At 42.4% G+C, this 17,687-nt stretch overlaps 1 protein-coding gene across 1 annotated transcript in view; it reads right to left on the bottom strand.

Annotated features, from left to right (window-relative positions):
* The window catches only part of SMPX (small muscle protein X-linked), a 79,738-nt gene extending 63,432 nt beyond the window's left edge, over positions 1–16,306 (bottom strand). The window contains exons 1-2 of the mRNA XM_059726484.1: positions 16,233–16,306; positions 2,990–3,206 (exon numbers count right to left, since the gene is read on the bottom strand). The gene's annotated coding sequence lies outside the window, so the exon portion shown is untranslated. The remainder of the gene's footprint in view (positions 1–2,989; positions 3,207–16,232) is intronic.
* Positions 16,307–17,687: the final 1,381 nt, after the last annotated feature.

Raw genomic sequence — 17,687 nt, 5'->3', positions numbered from 1 at the left:
TCGCTTGGGAACATGTTTGTTTAAACATTTTGCTTGCTCTGAAACCCTCCTAAGACACAAATTTCATTCCCTGAAATTTCCCATAAGGAGAGCAGTTCTACTGTATTACTCCAGAATGCCTTTTTACAAAGTAAACTATATAATGAACAAAATACAAGACAACAACAACAACGAGCAGTCACAAGTTCAGTTCACTGCACATTTCACTGAAATAAGAAAATTAGAATAATTCTTGAGTGTCTATTTCAAAAGATCAATATCCTATTCTCACTGTTTGGCAATGCAAAATCTTGTTTGGCTTGTATAATTTTAACTTGTTAAATTATAGGTTAGTATCAGAAAAAGTCACCCATAGCAAACAAGTAGTTCCAAATTATTACAAATTCTTATAATACATTGCTATTGTTGTCTTTGCTTGGAGTGGCATTTGTTGTCTTTGCAGGTTTGGAAAAGAAGGTGGAAAGTTATGTCCCAGTACAAAATACATTTTCCCCTTTAATACAGTATTCAATACATTAATGTTTGAAATAGTTGCCTACATCATAGAAACAAAGGGTTTGTAAACATAAATTGGCTAGTGGGTAGACCTATGAGGGGATTAAGATGGAGGATCTTCTGGTTTCTTTTTTGCATGGAGATGTTATCTGTTGGTTTCCTTACTATAATAAAGGTGACATTAGGCACACTGGTAAAGACTGAATTGTATTTGCAGGGTATAGAAAACTTAATGTCAGAAGAGTTATCAAAATACAATACACTTGCCACATCATTGAGACCAGCAGTTACCCCAGGATCAGTGCTCACAGTTACACTTAATCAAAACTGACTGTAAAAAAATAAAATAAAATAAAAAAACAGTTTTCAGGATTAATAATAGAGGTCAGTTGTGCCCATCAAAAAAAGCATAATTTGGAGGAAATAAATTACTTCAACAAGGTATCGTGTAAATATTGTAAGAAGTTTCTAAGAGTTTCCACCATGTTTTAACATAATAGAACAGCCATGTTTAATTGAATTGTCCAGTAGAATTGTATCAAGTGTTAACAGCAGTAATGTTATCATATAAAACAGCATGCAAACAATGCTTATCCCTATTTTATGTGCTAATGGACATGAAATCATCAAACATTACTAAATTAACAGATCTTTGTCTCGTTGTATTTTTGAGTTAATAGGTATTACTCTTTCTTTCTCTTCCAAATGAAACTGTAGTGATTCTTGCCACAGTCTCTTCCTTGAAGAAATAATTAACCTTGTGTTAAAGAGAGTGGTCTCATTAGAGGCTGCCTGGTGACCTCATTCTAAATTCCAAAGTTTTAACATCTTTTAATAGCTGTGCTGGCATTATCTGAGTTGCAAGCATTTCTACTAAGTTCTGACAAACGGCATAAACCATACAAATGTTACAACATAAGAGCCTGACCAGATGTTGTTACACATAAGTCTTATTTTCTAAGGTTTTATACTTTGCACCCAGAAATAAAAGTCTCACTTACCAAAAGCCTTTAGAAAAAATGAAATATGGTGATCAAGCTTAAGCAACAATGTTGGTTTCAACTTTCCTCCTACTGTAGCCACTATATAGCACAACTGACAATGTAAGATGCTAGCCAGGGTATTGCAAGATTTCAATGTGTTTATGAATGTTAAACAATGTGCTAATTCAATAAACATCAAATTTAAAGCAGTGCAGGGACTCAATGCCATTCTGAAAAGAAACAAAAACCATGACACTGCAAGTATCTAGTTTAGTTCTGGGCAAATAATTTTGGAAAATGTATGAACTAGTTGAATCTCAAACCACATTTAGATGAGACAAACCTGTTCTTTCCTCAGGAAGGTTCAAATAAGCATTTTGCTGGTAGCATGATACACTTCATTTGCTAAAGGCCAACTCCACCAGTGCTGTGGCCAATTGTGTTGAGTTGCATTAACCATGGTTTTCTTTTGTTAGATTAGAAGGCTGCACTAGGATTTGGGGAAAGAAGACCTTCTGGAATCCCTCTAATTCAGAGATGCATAGAAATACGTGCAGTAAATTCAAACAGAGCAATCTAACAGAGAGAGGGAAGACAGATTACTGATGCTCTTTCCTCCAAAAAGCATACTAATAGGGCTGTGCAAAACAGCACTGTTTCGTTTCGACTTCCATTTCACTGTTTCAACAGGGCAGTGTTTCACTTTGAGTTTCGTTCTGTTTTGAAAGCACTGTTCTGTTTCGTTTAGAGTTTCGTTCTGTTTTGTTTTGGAGAAACTGTTTCGATGTTTCAATGCTGTTTCGATGTTTTGCCCATAGGCTATAATAGGGAAGCACAAAACTGCCTATAACTTTGTCATTTCTTGCCTGATTTGAATAAAACTTGCAGGGATGGTAGCCCCTTCTGAGGCCATGAAGCCTGCCAAGATTCAAGGGGATTGAGATGCAGTTTCCCAGAAACACCTGCACTTATGTCTTGAAAGCAAAACTCATGTCACGTGTGTGTGTTAAGCCACAGCAGGGTGAAAACTGCAGGCATGCTATCCCCTGTGGAGGCCACAAAGCCTGCCAAGTTTCAAGGAGATAGGTGCAGGGGTTTCTGGGAAACTGCAACTCAGGCTGCTGACAATCAAAACTCATGACACGTGACTATGTGTGTGTTTTCCATCTCTCTGCCAGAGCACTGGGATTGGAAGGGACCTCAGGGAAAGATCACAGTCAGTAGCCAGCTACACACAGTCAATATGACAGCAGTCCTTCCCTCCTCATCCCCCGTCTTCCCCCTCCCTCTCCTGCAGGCAAGCCCAGCTTGAGCTTTCAAACTCAAAATGTTTCGAAACTTTCAAAACGTTTTGACTGCCTTTGTTTCATTTCAAGGCTGTTTTGAAGCTTTTCACTTCATTTCAATTTTGCTGTTTCGAGCTCGAAACAAATCAAAACAGCATTAAAACAAAACAGCCAGCGAAATTTCGCACAGCCCTAATTAACAAGGTAGATGCATGGAAAACCTACCTCAGAAGAAGAGAGTGAAAGGAGTCAGAAGCTTGTTTGGAGAGATGGATCTGGAGGAAATGAAGATCACTGTGCTGGATTAGAAGGACTGATGGATATTGGAGACCTCACATACTTAAGAGAACAACTTAACATAAACAAGTATCCAAAATCTAATGTATTTATCCATAGTGAACTTCTGAATCTTATGTAGTTTGCCAGTCACTGACTTTAGACTCTAAATGGAGAAGATAAAATACAAGATTTAAATGATTTCAGTTTAAAAAAAAACTATTAACATCATAGTTTATCAATAACAGAAAACTTGTCTCAATTCCTATTAGAACCATGAAGGGAAAAAGATTAAGATCCACCTGTAACATGCAAGAAAAATAAAATAGTAAAGATTTCCAGTATGAGAATTGAATATATCTATCACTGTCCAAAATAGTCAGACATGATACATAACAAAGCTTATTTTTATTGATTCAAATCTGTTGGAGGTGTGTTTTAAAAATCATCTCTGGTCCTCCATGTGTCTGGTGTAATACATATAAATGAATAAAAGCAATGAGAGGAGGCAGGGGGAAACTAGTGAAGTCCCATAAGGTCTAACTCGCAAATGCTATTTCACCAAAAAAAACAAAACAAAACAAATCCTCCCCCGCCCTCCAAAAACTAAAAAAATCTCAAGTGTTAAAAAAATAATAAATCTCTTAGGAAATTACACAAACTATCAAAAATAACTAGAAACTGTAGTTTATATAGCATAAGAAGATTGGTTGTTTACTCAAAGGATGGCAATGTTTCTTGTCCAAAGATAATACAGAACCTGAACTAGAAACTGTAAAAATTAAGCTGCTTCATTCAGCTACAGCTGGCTGTGCAACACAGGCAGTTACTCTTTGAAGTACTGCTGAATGCTCAAAAGTTGTTTCTCTTGAAGGGTGCAAAAGTGCTCTTTGAAAAGCAGCAACTGTCATGAAAAGAGTATTTACATGGGCTCATACCATCCTTATGGAGTGTTTCCCCCACTGGGTGGTCAGATGCTAGATTGGGCAGCCAATTAGCAAAGTCCCTGCAGGATTTGCTGTGTAGACACCTGGACTAGGGACAGACATTACATATAAACCAGTTTAAGTGATCAGAAACTGGTTTAAACCTGTAACAGAACAGACGTTCAATGCACATAAACCCAGTTGAAAATGGCTGAAACCAGTTTGAGATAAACCTGGTTGAACATAGTATCAGACTTAACCGATTTGGCTCAAACCGGTTTATGCAATGTCTGTCCCAGACCCCTTGCTGGTTTAAGATCAGACTCCCCCAGCATCCCAGCATGCTCTCTGGACTCAGAGAGCTCTCTGCTCCACAGAAGGGCTGGCCCCTCCCCTCTGCTCCCTGGCTACAGCTCCAGGAGGGACTATAGGCTGCTCTCCCCCTCACCACTCCCTGCTAAGCAGGAATTCCCCCCTCCCCTCTGCCTTGCTAAGGAGATGTCTGTGTATTAGCTAGCAGACTACACACTGGCTATGGTCTGTGCTGAATCAACAGGTAGCTGGTAATGTCCCTCTGTTGCTTTCTTAATGGGGTGATAAACACTGAGTTAGGGGTGATAAACACGGTTATCAATTCCCTGCTGGGCTAATCAGAGCTGTGCCCTGCCCTCGGCTCAGTTCTGTGGAAGGAAGGGAGGGCTGCTCTACCACCCTCCTCCACACCCCCCGCTTCTAGCCTGAGCCACTGCAGGCATGTGCTTGCATTTCTGGGATGTCTGTCCGGTTACAAAACTGATTTAGCTAAGTCAAGTTTGAAAGACCTGCAAAGATTGAATCAATTCAGGCTCAGGCTTTTTGAATGTCTGTCCCTTGCCTTGGGACATTACCGCAGCCAAGTAAAGTCTTTATAAGAAAAATGGGGTGTGCTTAATGCATTAGCAAACACAGGTTCACCTATGTGAGCTAAAATCCTAGTAAAGATAGAGTGGTTTGTAGGTTTCACATTAGTCAGCAATGAAGGTAAACTGTAAGAGGCTTAATTCACAATTTTTGCATGCTGGCCAGAGATTTCACAGAGCTAGGTGGGAAGGGAGTGAAGGAGGAAGAGGTGGGGACATTTCTGAACACCTTACCTGACCCCAGGAACTCAAAGGCTATTCTTGTGCCCCCTTTAAATCAACACCTATGGCTAGTACCCTGCTCACCCACACTTACTTACACTACTGCACTGGACTCTTCATGTCATCTTCAACAAAGGGTAACCTGCAAGATGCCTTGTCTTCACTAGGATGCTAGCTGACTTATGTTAAGAGCACTCCTTTTTTCCCTCCTTCTAGTAAGGATGTACTCTACAAGCTTCATAGTTTAAAGGCAGCAGGCCTGTCTTACTTTCCCGTATTGTGCACAGCATAGGTCAAAGTGACAATGAAACCTTGCACCAGTAGGTTGCACATTCACTTTACATTCAGCCTTAAAGTAAGGACTTGCCTACGTGGCAAATTCAGAGAAAAGTTATTGAAAAATACCTAGCACCTAAATTTAAAGTGTATAAACTATTCTGCAGTAGTTCCCAATGCAGACACTTTAAGAGTAGACCTACTTAAACTGCACAAAAGCACCCTTAGGGCGTGTCCATATATGTAGGCATGCGTGCTTGCAGCATCTCAAATAGAAGTGGTGCAAATTTGAGCCGGGGCCTTTTGCCTCAATGCACATGCCTGGACATGCACTTTGGTGTGGGGCAAATTGTGCCACTTGGGGCAAAATAACCCTGCCTGGCTCCTCCTGGATCTGCAGCCAGGGGAGCTAGAGCCTGGGGCCAGCACCTGTGCTGGACCAGCAGTATAAAAAGCTGCTCTGTGCTGGCCCCAGCAGTATAAAAACCAGCCCTATCTGGGTGCTTACTCTCAGGAGCTTCTGGGGCCCAGCTAATTGGTATCTGGGGACATTAGCTCCTTGTGCCAGCTGGACTGCTGCAGCAGCATCCCAAATCCATTTTTTTAAATACCCCAAAATCCATGTTCTTCCACAATTAGTGTGTGTGTGTGTGTGTATGTTTATGTGTAATGGTCTTTTGTTCTAATTGTGGAAGAACATGGATATATAGAGACCGAGACCAGTTGGACAATATTTTATTGATATATTTAGAATGTTAAAGCAATTTGGAAGCTTACCATTGTTTCTATCATCATAATAAAATTAATTGTATATATCTATATGTGTTGAAGTGTGCTTTTGGTTTTCTTCTCACATGATGGGTGTGTGATAGGGGGATGTGGGGTTTGCAGGAGTGGGGTGGGAAGTGTATTGGGGAAGGCATGTGGGTGTGTGGGTGGGTGTGGAGGGATGTAGGTCAGTGTGTGGGTAGATGTAGAGGGATTGTGGGGGGACTGTGGGTATGGGGGGAACTTGTGGGGGGCGCTGCTCAGGAAGGGTGGGTCCCCTGGCCCCCACAGGGTGCAGCCCCCCCCATACATCACATGGATTGCCCCCTGCTGCAGGGCCCCAGATCCCCCCTGGAGGGCTACATTTCCCCGCAGGGTCCCAGCCATCCTGCAAGCCCACAGCTGCCCCCCCCCAGATCCCAGCCACCTTACAGGGCCACATCCCCCCTACGCAGGGCCCACAACTTACCCCCTGCAGCAACAGTGTGAGTGGGGTGCTCAGAGCCTGCTGCTGCTGCCAGCCCCGCTGCGGTGCAATGTGGCCCTGAGCAGCTCAGAGTTGGTGCTGCCCGTGCCGCTCATCGTGGACTGGTGCCACTCGCTGATGTCACTCAAGGGCCTGCGCCACTCCAGGGACTGCATGTCATGCTGAGCCAGGTCCTGCTGGCACCGGGGCAACTCACACCACCATGGAACTGGCCCACCATGGCAGCATGAGAGGCCCCACTGCCAGCAGGACCCAGATCAGTGTGACACATGGTCCCTGTGCGCCGTGCCGGGCCCTGCCTCCGGTGGCAGCGCTGCATGACCCACAGTGCCTGTGGAGAGGAGGTGTGCAGCAGGACCTGGCCTGGAGCAGCTCACTAGCCTGGCTGATCCTCATGGAAAATGCACCCCCCTAGCCCAACCCAATCCAGCCTGTTTGCACAGGAGCTGCGTCTCCTGGAGCTGCACGTCCCGCTCCAGTGCAAAGCCAGGGGCTGCCACATGCCTGACCCCCAGCCAGTGGCTGCAGTGCCAGTGGCAGCTGGCAAGCGGGGCTGTGGCTCTGCTGCAGGGACAGCGGGCAGCAACGTGGCACTGTGTGACCTGGGCTCTGTACATGCTGAATGGACCTGGCCTGGCCCATCCAAAGCCATGCACCAGCAGGCTGGGCCGGGTCTGTTCAACATGTACGGAGCCTGGGTCATAGTGCTGCATTGCTGCCGGCTGTGCCTGCAGCAGAGCCACAGCCATGTTGCCTGCTGCCGCCGACGCTGCAGGGGCCAGGTGGTGGGGCAGGCATATGGCAGCCCCTGCTCGAGCCTGTCCATGATCCCAACCCACATATGGGACATCCTCCCCCACCCCGCTGCTCCTCTCAGCCCCCGTCAGCCCCTGACATCCCCCTCCACTCCTGACACCCCTCACCACTCCCAACACCCCCTGACATCCCCCTGCCACTCTTCACACCCACCCAAACCCATAAACCCCGCCATCCCACGTCCCTAACTTAACCTTGACAGTGCCAGGGGCAGCAGGAGCACAACAGAGTCACTCTGGCCAGAAACCAGAACATCTCTCCTGGAGGACTGACTCCCGGGTTGCCTCCAGGCGCAATCTTGATCCGTGCCTTGCTCCGCTGTTCTGTGGAGTGTTTTTTTTTACCCCTGGATATGGCCTAATTTTGCCACCACGCTCAAATATGCAGTGCAGGGAACATTTTTTTGTTCATGCACATGTGTCTTGCAGCACCTCAAAGGAGTTTGAGACGCTGCAAGATGCATGTGCGTGCTTGTCTGGACGCACCCTTAGTGAGGAAAAACTTAGTAAAGCCATGCCCATATGGCTACATGAAACTTTGCTTTGTCAACATTACACATACAAACACAGGCTTCAGAAAGTCTTACCCATTTTTGAAAACATCAGTAGAAAAGTGACTAGGGTTTGTTTATGGTATCTAGGCTAACTGTTGCAAACAAATGCCTGAAACTTAACAGACAACATTGGCCCTATTTTTAAGTAAGGCCAGAATAGTTTCCTACTGTGAATGGCAGGCATATGAAAGATTACTGAGGTAACTGTGCTCTTTAGTTTTGCAAACATAGTGACAGACACACATTTTACATCTATTCTCAGAATTCAATTCAGAAAACATTATAACAGCATTACATGCCTGCATAATTTGGATTATCAGAGTATTTCCCATATACTGACACTTCTTTTGTTGATGCTTTTAATAGGTTAAGTGAAATGAATATTTATCTTTCAATCATCTAAAATCGCTCCCCCTATCTACATATTTACAGTATGCTAGAGCCAACACAAAGATTATCTTGTGCCTCAACTTCCTTCCTCACTCTAGTCTTTCTCTTGCTCCCCATCAGCTCACTACTAGGCTCTTCAGTCAACTCAAGTGTTCTTCTGACTTCCCATTTTATCCCCTCCAAATCAAAGTCCATGTTTTCGTTCGTGCATCTACCTCTCAAGGCCTGAAATCCTTTTCTTGACTTTGGTCCCTTTAACAACTTACATGTGTGTTTGCAAGGTAAGTACATAACTAGTCCCATGGGAACTAGTTTACATATACTAGTTTACATATTTAAATTAAAGCACATGTATAAATGCTTGCAACACTAAGACCTGTGACTGCCCTGTCCTCCCTTGAACAGAGAGAGATAGTTAGCCATGTTAGTATGAAGTTAGGCAGATGTCAGGGTAGAGATACACCTTCTAGACCAACTAAATCAGAGGTGCATATAATGAAGTGAGCTCAGACTCACAAAACTTCTGCATCTCTGATTTAGCTAGTCTGTAAGGTACATTTGTATCCTGCTTTCTGCCTGTTCTCCATGGAGTCATTTCTCAAAACCTTCTTCCAGAAGATTTAAAAATTAAATCTGACAAGCAGAACCTCAAGACAATACCAGAAATCCTTTTGCAGGCCTTAGCTTAGTGCAGAGGTTCCCAAGCCCCGGGCCGCAGCTGCCAGTCCACAGGAGGTTTGGCTGCTGGACCAGAAGTCCAGAAGTGACCGGCATACTGTGGACCAGCAGCCAACCTTTTTATACTGAGTATAAAAAGGGGTTGACTACTGGTCTGCAGTATGCTGGTCCATAGTAACTTCCAGTCCACAGTCACTTCCAGTCCACAGTTTGCCAGCCTGCGGTCTGAAAAGGTTAGGAATCACTGGCTTAGTGCACTCATTCATCCAAAGGACCTCCTATTTGTATTTTCTCCATTCTTGCCCTCACAGCTTTTGTAGAAGCCATTAATCTCAGTTTACTCATATCCTTCAGCTGCTTTTGCCTGAATTTATGTATGATCATGCAGTGAGGCCTAGTTGACGGACCCCTGTACTCCTGTGGAATTCATTTTAGGATCAGAATCTTATAGATAGTAAGCAAGTCAAGGCAGGTCTCTCTGAGCTTTTAAAACCTCAAGAGCATTTATGGTAATGTATGAATAATAATAAGTCTAGGCATTTTAATAATAGATTAAAGCTGAAAAGACTGATCATTAGAGATGTAGATAATTAATCTCAAGATAAATCTTTTTGTTATTTAGCAACTAGTTGTTTATGAGACAAGATGGACTGAATTTGATTTTCTTCCTTCATTTATTATTAACATGTTCTATTCTGTATTTACATGCCAAATTATCTTTGATTAACGCTATTATGCATATACCATAATTGTCTTTCTATCTTGATTAAAATTTTGCCTGGGTTTAGGTATTCTGGTAGATGATTGAAGTGTGCTCTTCTCTAACACTGAGAGGCATCTAGCTTTTCTGTAAGTCGTTATGCCTACCCAGCAACCCACAACCAAGTAGTAGCATCTGCACCTGTGACAAATGCTTCTGCAAAAATTTATGAATACTGCATATTGACCTATTTGATTTTTTATTCACAATATGAGTATTTTGCTTCAATTATTGTTTACGTTTAATAGGAAGCTGTACTGCACAACAAGAAGGAAGGGAAAAAAGAGGGATTCAAGATAAGCCACTTTTCAAGAAACCAGCGTGGATTGATTTACATCAGTGATTTAAATCACCAATATTTAATTATGATTTAAATTGACAAGTGAAAAACACTAATTTAAATCAAGTTTAATATTGTATTACATTTTCCTAAAGCAAAGATGATTCTTATTGATTGACACCCATCAAGATACATTTATTTACAACTCAATATAGTTTAGGACTGCTTGTAGTGCTAAGTACTGCACAAAATATGAAATAAAAAGATGGATCATGCTCCAAACAGCTTAAAATCTAATTGCAAGACCAGAGATAGATGCAGACAGGTATGGAAGAGTTTAAAGAAATAATGCAATATAAAAGGAATTTATTGACTTGTGTCTTTTGACTACTAGTAAAGCACAATGTTTCTTAGTACAGGTAATGAAATCATCTTCATGCAATTTTTTTATCCTTTGTTCCACTGTAATCGGAATATGGTTTACATTAGCTCATTGGTTTTGTCTTAACCTTTGTTTGGGAGTTAGGATCACTTGTGTTAAAAGCATTGGTTGGGGGTTTACAGCAGTGGTTCTCAATCTTTTTGACTCAGGACATCCTTTGTTAGACTCAAGACAACCCTTGGGAAAATGCCAGCTTGTAGCTTTCACTTGTGTTTTGACTACAGAAAAAGAATAGAGCAATTATTTTGCTGCAAAGAACTCAGGACCACAACTGATCCATGTTTTTTATTCTTACTTGAAATCTCTGGTGCACGTGGGCTTTGTGGCACTTCAAGTCTTTTGAGGTGCTACAGAACGCATCCCACACATATAATTTGGTTCTCTATGCTGCAGTTGAGACACCAGGAAATCCTAGTATCAAAAAAAATATGGAGAAAAAAAGTGGCACAGCATGCGCTGCTCAAAACCAGAGCCTGGTTGGCCAGAGCCACACTTCAGCTGCCAACCAGGCTCCGTGTGCCCAGATCACTGCCACTGAGCCCCGGGAAGCCCCCAGGATCTCAGGTAAGGCTGCTTGGGCCAGCACAGGTGCCACACCAGCCTCCCCTAGCACAAATATATGTTGCTGTTATTTGTCCTCAGGGAACGCACATGCACACTCATCTGGATGCACTGTCTGGGTTTATCTTGTAAATCATGTGTAGGTGTTTGCACACTTAACAGTGCTAAAATTACATGGAACACTCAAGCACCCTAAACAGGATATTGTAGCACCCCTTGGGAGCCATGACACCCTGGTTGAGAATCACTGATCTAGAAGTCCATGAATCCACCAAAGACTATCTGTGTGACCTCATATAAAACATTCAGCTGTGCACCTCATTTTTCTGGAAATAGAGATAGCATGCTAAATTTCTATCCCTAAGGAAACTGAGAGTCAAAATTAAAGGCTTTGAAAATGTCATGGGATTCCTCTAAGACAAAGCTCAACAGAAGTGCAAAGTATGATCACCCCGAAATTTAGACAATACTGGGCATGGTTACATGAGATGCTTACTGCACAGCAGTTTAATACTACTGCACAGTTGTAATAAGCTACTGCATAGTAAGCATTGCTAGGCAACCATGCCGGCATGCTACTGCACAGTAACGCCAGTTACTATGCAGTCATTTAATACTTGGTTATGCAAGTACTAGATAACCGTGCAGTAACAACTACGCAGTGGGAGACTCATGTAGAAGCAAACAATGTGGATCAACTATCTCATATTTTGATAATTGATAATCAGGATCTACCTACATGGACTGAGACACTGTCGATTGAGTTTGAGGATGCCAAAAATAATTATTATGAGCAGCATATGATTTTTTTTTATTTTCTTAGATGATTCATCTGTTTTTTAAAGAGGAAGTCATAGCTAGATCTTTGGACAGATAACCATCTATTGACAATGCTTCTGAAAAGGTTCAAATGTTATTTTTTTTCTACTTATTTTCATTTTTTTAATTTCAATTCAATTTATTATTAAGGAATCTGGCTAAATGCCATGCTCCCGAAGACAACATAACACACATACACCCATAATATAAATAAGGTTGAACAAGGTTGTTAGGGTGACTGTATTTGGATTTTGGGGAGCACTGGATTTGCAGCTGGAACAAGGCTTTAATCTGTATCTCAGCAAAAACTGCTGGTCACAAGGCAAAATGATATATTAAAAATAACCTTTCAAATGCTTAGGCAAATAGGTTCCTAACAATGGGATAGTGTAAAATATATGGTGTTAGAAGAACAAGATGCAGCCCACCAGTTTTCGTCAGGAGTTAAAGCAGAAGCAAGACCATGGAGATGAAGGAGGAGTCAGCAAAAAACCAGAAAGAACCAGCAAGTGACAGGAGGAAGTGGAGGTCAAAGTGTTATGCGTGCACTCTTAGCAGAGAGGCATGTAAATGAAGGAAATGCATAGGCAATTCCATGTTAATGAAGGAAACAGTAAACAGAGGCAGAGCTTGAGATGGGAGGAGAAATGGGTAGAACAAAAGGAGACAAAAGTGGAGTGAATGTTAATGAGCGTGAACCAAGGAGTATAAAATGTGAAAAGAACTAAAGTTCAGGGCAGGTCCCCGGTTTGTTGGTTTTTTGGGACCTGGCCCGAAGCTGTTGTAGTAAAAAGACGTTAGCCCCCATAATTTTGCAGTAATGCTTGAGCAACAACCATATGATAGAAGTGTCTTATGACCATCTTATGACCCTTTTGTGTAAAGATCAGGAGGTCTAATGTCCAAGCTGTGGTTCTTACTGCTTGCCTTGCATTTTGAAATCATCTCTGTCCAGTGCCTTAAGGTTACGTTAAGATAAGAAGTTACTAAAGTTTAACTAACTTTCTTGAAATTGCTCTTTTCTTCTGAGCATGCTGCAATTCTACCTTTGAGTGCGCACGTACTAACCCTGATAAGTCACATTAACCAAAAACTAGTTAAGTACAGCCTACAAGATAAGACGTCACAATTAGGAACTGGTACTGCAGCCAATAAACTTCTAGTACATCAAGACTCTGTTGAATGTAAGCTATAAAAATGTGATTCCAGGCCGGACTCATCGTTGGCCCTGATTTGAGCTCTCTGCTCCTCGGTCAAACTGTTTGCAAACAATAAACCTAGATGGACCCACCCTGTATGTGTGACTCTTTCCTTGAGGGTAATTGAACAAGCCTCCAGGGGAACAAAACTAGCCGTTTTGGCAACACTGTCTCCATTCCGAATAAAGCTGTTGTGAGCAGTGTGTGCTGGTGTTTGCTCCCCGTCTGCTCTGGCTAATGAGTAACAGGACCCACGAGCAATTGGATCATCATCTCCCTAGTTGTTGGGTGCCACATGGAGTTGGGGTCTAACAAAGGTAACCAAACTACAAATATTATACTAAAAATACAGCCCACCAACATAAGAAACATTATTAATATAAATATAGTAGTAAATCAAGACATGAATCTATAATATTGTTGTACTTAGATCCACAATTGAGACAATAAAATCAAGTCTAATGTTAAAATGTATCACTCATATCACTAATAAAGGATATTTAACTCAAATCACTTCAGCGAAAACTGCAAGATGGTTTACTACATTTGGATTTGTTTGCTGTAAAAGCCAGATTAATTTCTCTCTGTTTGAGAAATGTATCAATTTCTGCAAATACGGTAAATAGGTTCTCCTTATGTCATTATATATAGAACATTCTAATACATATTGGATAGTATCTTCTAAAACTCCTACTTAAGGTTAGTTAGAATTTGGTGCATAATTTTGGGGCAATCTCTGCCTGTTTCAGAACCTAATACATAAATATTTGTACTTACATACCATTGTCAGGATCAGAATAAAGGGATTGTTTTATGGATATCTCCCTTCTTAATCAAGGTCACATGGCAATTACAGCAATTAAAATGGGAAAGTAATATTAGGAATATGATTTAGTTGTTTTATAAGGGTAGGCAAGTAGGAACAAACAGGAGGGCCAGCACTGCATGACCAAACAGCTCAGTTCATCACCAGCATATGGTTTGTGTACCACAATGGTTGATGAACCACAATTTGAAAACCACTGCTTTAGTACATGGATGTTATACTGGTATCTCTATAGTTTAGTTTACTCCCAACCTATATTGCTGTGTACTATATATGGTCATACTCCTAAAGACAACTTGGAAATCTCAGCAAGTGGAAATAGAATCAATTATGCCTCTTTCACTCAAATTGAGTAAGACCTATTGCATGGAGAGTGTAACTGCAATAATTTCACTTCAGCTTATTTCAAACTGTCTACTTCTATGGTAATATAAAGTCAATTGGACTGTACTCATGCAGTTACTGTTTACTATAAATAGCTGTGAAGCTGTTATAGGTGGCTGGATAACATGTTACTATCATTGAAGAATCCAAGTGAATAAGATTAAATCAATAACTTCCATAACAGGGGTAGATGGGAAGAAATCAGCTAAAAATAAAAAAAATAGAAAGTGATATAAAACATTATATGTTATTTTATTACCCCATATTCAATGGTACTTGATAGGTACCATCAGCCAAATTATAACCTCTGATTCAGCATTCCCCTTCCTTTTTAGCAAAATACTAAAGCACATGTTTACCTTTAGGTGTCATTGACAGCGTGATTATGATCACTCTGATCCAACTATTAACTAAATCAGTGGTCACCAACCAGTGGATCTCGATCCACCGGTAGATCTCAGAGCCTCTTCTGGTAGATCCTGGAGCCTTTTGGAGTCTATCCGAGGCTGGGGTGGGGAGCTGAGTGCCCACGTGCATGCACGCGTGCATCCCAGCCCAGCAGGTCAGTCCGTGGGGGAAAGAAGGAGCAGGGGATAGATCAAGGTGAGGGACAGAGGCAGGAGAAGGGGTAAGTTGAGTGGGGCCCCGGCCAGGTGGGACTTACCTGCTGGGGAGGCGCACCCCTAAGTAATTTTTTCTCCCTCTGCCTTGATCTCCCCCTCTCCCCACTTTCCTCCCCACAGACTTACCTGCTGGGTGTGGGGGGAGGGTTGGCAGTGGTGCACAGTAGATCTTGGTTTGCTTTTAAATGCCAAAGGTGATTTCCTACTTAAAAAGGTTGGAGACCACTGAACTAAATAAAGCAGAGATTTTTGTGAATCAATTGTGGGCTGGGCCAGTTCCTTTAATTTGCTCAGATTTATTAACCTGTCAATTTGCTGAAAACTATTTTTCAAGGAAGATGTCACTTTTTTGCCTTTGGGCTGCCAGGCAGAGTTTGTTGGGGAGTCAGTAATCCAACATTCTTAGAATGTGTGTATTGGTAACTGTGCTAGCTCCAAGATCATACCACTCTTCTGTCTCACCACTTTACTCTGAACACCTGGCTCAGCTGTCTGAAATGAAAAATTTTTAACCTCTCTTAGACTTGTTGCTCTTCTGTGACTGATCCAGACAGGATGATGCTTGGGACACTGCAACTAAATATTTGCAGCTGATGCTGTTAGTATTTGTCACAGGGTGGGGTCCCTAGAGACAGCCATGATGCCCCTAGGGCCCTGTGACCGTGCCAGCTTTGTCCTGCGGGCACTTCCTAGTCTCACCTGCCACGCTTTGTTGGTTAAGATAGTAGATAGGGAGGCTGCCCTCAAGTTGCTATGCCATCATGGTCCTGATGGACCCCACTAAACCCTGAGGGTTTTTAGACCCCTTGCTGGGTCCCGTTCTAAGCAGGTGCCTTGCAAGACACCCCAAGCCTTATGGGCTAGATGTATGGCTCCAAAACCACCCCTTTATCATGCCCCATGCCTCGCAGATGGTATTTAGACTTTGTCTTTTGTGATGAGGTCTCAGTTTAGTTCGGCCTCTTGTTGTCACTGGACACTTAGCCTCAGTAACTGCATCCTCTGGTGCTGGGGTCTCCTCACCCCCTGTTGCTGCACCCTCTGGCGCTGGGGCTCTGCATGGTAGTGTGCCCCAACGAGGCCTCCTCCCCAGTAGCCTCAGCCCAGTCCATCGGATTAAACAACAACAAAAATATGAGCCCCTGGGCTGTAACCTAACAATAACAATACCAATGACACTGGAGGCCACATTCTGCACCTTTAAGAGGGCCAGTTTCTCCTTCAGCAATGAGTGCCTCCTATCCCCAGGCACTTTAGGAGCTCCTAGAGCCTGTTAGTCTTACCAGCAGCCAGACAGGCAGCCGAGCATCTCCGTGGAGCTTTTACGCATGAACTCCTTCCCCTCTGACTGCTGCCAGAGAACTGACTGCCTCCAGCCCCAGCCCTGGGGCTTAGATGTGCTGACCGGGTGCAGGTGCAGGCTAATTCCCCCGTTAGCCTGCTGCCATGGCAGCCTGCACCTGTGGGGTTTCTGCCTGGCTCCTAGGGCCCTCTCTCTAGGCAGTTTCTGCCCTTAGAGGAACAGGCACACCTTACTGCAGTATTGCTCTTCCATATTGGAGGATGCTTCCAAAAACCAATGCCATCCAAAAACTTGAGCTGTCATGTGGTAGATATAAGGCATGCCTACACGTGATGCTATGTCGCCGTAGTGATGTGCTACAGCAGCGTAGTGTCCATGGGTGTCTACACATGACCAGCAGCTATTTCACCATAGTGGCATGCTTCCTCGTTATAGTGCACAGTTACAGAGAAGTAACTGCTAAAAATAACCGTGTGCTGCACGTATGGTGCAGTATGGGTGGTTACTGCACCGTGCTTTAGTACTTCTAAGAGGAAGAACGAAAGCACGGAGCAGTAACAATGTCACCATAGGGCAATGTGTAGACATGACCATAGTCACCATAACTGTGGAAGGAGGTAGTTACATAAATGGTAGTTGGAATAACAGTATTTTGCTAGTAATACATAGCATAGGCATAAGTATGTATTAAGCATGTATAAAGCATGTATAAATAGGCTAATAATTAAGCATATGCATAAATGCTTTGCTGAATAAGGATGGACTTCAGCACACATTTAAAAACTTCACTTATTTGAGGCATAATACTGTCTAGAAAACGTTCCTGAATTCAACAGTGCATTACAATGATGTATTAATCTATTTTAAAATATGATACATTACTTTATTTCAAAGGCTTTGACTGAACACTTTGAAAAGCCCATGTTCCAAAGTCCTGCAACCTCTGTAAATAACCCCACAAAAAGTAAGCCAGTGTCCATCCAATTTATTGCACTCATCCTAAATTGGAAGTCCTTAATTTGGACATACAGGGCATGTCTACACATGCACATTTAATGCACAGTAACCAAAATTCCTGTAAATATGGAGATTTATGCCAACTTGGGCATAGATTAGATACCTGCATCATACAAGTATCAAATTTATACCCGATTAGTTACTGCGCAGTAACACACATGTAGATGCCTTACTGAGAAGTAAAATTGTGTTTATGGACTGATTTGGGACTAATGTTAGTTCTAAGTCAGTCCACACACAGCATTAATGTGCTTTAACATCTGCATGTGTAGACACCAGCCTATTCCCTCTTACTGTGCAGTAACTGTGCAGTAAATTTAAGTCAGCATAAATGCACGTGTAGACATGCCCACAGGGCACATCTACATATGCACTTTAATACACATTAGCTTATTTTAATGTGCATTAAAGTGTTACT

Source organism: Alligator mississippiensis, chromosome 1 (genome assembly GCF_030867095.1).
Source record: "Alligator mississippiensis isolate rAllMis1 chromosome 1, rAllMis1, whole genome shotgun sequence".
In the NCBI taxonomy this organism is placed as follows: domain Eukaryota; kingdom Metazoa; phylum Chordata; order Crocodylia; family Alligatoridae; genus Alligator; species Alligator mississippiensis.
Note: the sequence above shows the minus strand (reverse complement) of the source record. Positions and strands in the feature narration are given on the sequence as shown.